This window comes from Limulus polyphemus, unplaced genomic scaffold (assembly GCF_000517525.1).
Source record: "Limulus polyphemus unplaced genomic scaffold, Limulus_polyphemus-2.1.2 Scaffold19613, whole genome shotgun sequence".
NCBI classification, from domain to species: domain Eukaryota; kingdom Metazoa; phylum Arthropoda; class Merostomata; order Xiphosura; family Limulidae; genus Limulus; species Limulus polyphemus.
In genome coordinates, this window is record NW_013685223.1 from 1 (window position 1) to 1,517 (window position 1,517).

Here is a 1,517-nt window from a genome sequence, read left to right on the forward strand (position 1 = left end):
GAACACAGTTGGAAGTTACAAGTGTATCACTCTGTGCCCACGAGGATTTGTGAAAAGTCATAATGGCACTTGTGTTGGTAAGTTTTTTCATTTGGCTTCGTATTATAAAAATATATGACACGCATGAAAAGTAAGAATTTAAATTGGTAAATGTCAATTAAATTGTTTGAAATATTGATATAATAAGGCTTTTGAAGTCCAACCAGGTTTGTTATATTTCTTCAGAATTGCTTCTTTGTTGTATGTTTTGTAACGTCTGCTCTGGTATTCAGATACTGATGAGTGTAGGATTGGAAGCAACCAGTGTCATTACAGCCAAGTCTGTACCAACACATATGGTAGCTACAGATGTTCCTGCCCTCGAGGATACTATTCTACAGGCACAGGCCAGCCTTGTCAAGGTATGATTCTCATTTTACTAGGTGAATGAGATTAACAATGTAGTTTTTTTGGCTCTTTCTATTCACGTTTGTGGTAGGAAGTTTTGTTATCAGTATGTATTGAACATGTAAAAAGTACACAATATATCTAGTACATAGAATTAGTACTCTGGTTTAAACTTGGTATTTTTTCTACTTATCATCTTGTATGTTGTAAGTTTATATTTTAGTTTTCAACATATTTATGATAGACTAATGGATATACATTAACTGTGTTATGGAAACATATTATATTTTGTACTTGTTATTGATACTTGTTTATTCTGTTTTCCTGTGGGCCAGATGTAAACGAGTGTTCCCAGTTTCCGAGCCCATGCAGCTATCAATGTCGGAACCTGAAAGGGGATTATGAATGTATATGCGCTCCGGGGCAGAAACTACTGTCGGACGGAAAGTCATGTGCTGGTTAGATATTGTATTTTATAAGCTGTTTTCATAAGAAATTGGATTCAACTTTCAAATTTTTTTTTAATTCAATACTTTTAAAACAATAACCATATTTATTATAAAATCCCACCATGCATGTTGTCAGAAAATAAACCTGCACTTCAGAATAATTGTTTCTTCTGTAATGAGGACTGTATCATCACAAAAAACAGAGTTTAGTCTGGCATGTCTGACCTGATAAGTGTTTTTGGATCATACAGGATTTAGGCTAGACTAGCATATCTGACCTACACAGTGATTATCTCTACTGATCTTAGTTTATTTCTATTTTTTAATTTTTCTTCTTGAATTACAAAATGAAATAAAAAAGTATGAAACGAAAGAAGTAAAAATTTACTAAGCATCACATGAACTACTTTTTATGTGTAAGATAACCTTTAAAACAAGACTAGTTCCAGTTACTGCCACTAGGGATATTCAGCATATAAATTACTTGGTTGCTTCATTGTTCAGTAAACTCCCAGACAAACAGCATTTTAAACTTTTACATGTATTTGGACTTTGGGTGTCTTAATACGCACATTTTATGACATCTGCTGTCTTCATTGTTGGTATGAGCAGTTCTTAATACGCACATTTTATGACATCTGCTGTCTTCAATTGTTGGTATGAGCAGTTCTTAATACGCAC

The 1,517-nt window shown here is 33.4% G+C and overlaps 1 long non-coding RNA gene across 1 annotated transcript; it reads left to right on the forward strand.

The window, feature by feature from the left end:
* LOC111084373 lies at positions 1–870 on the forward strand. The gene is made up of 3 exons (XR_002609521.1): positions 1–77; positions 273–401; positions 723–870. It is a non-coding gene; the product is annotated as an uncharacterized LOC111084373 (long non-coding RNA).
* Positions 871–1,517: the final 647 nt, after the last annotated feature.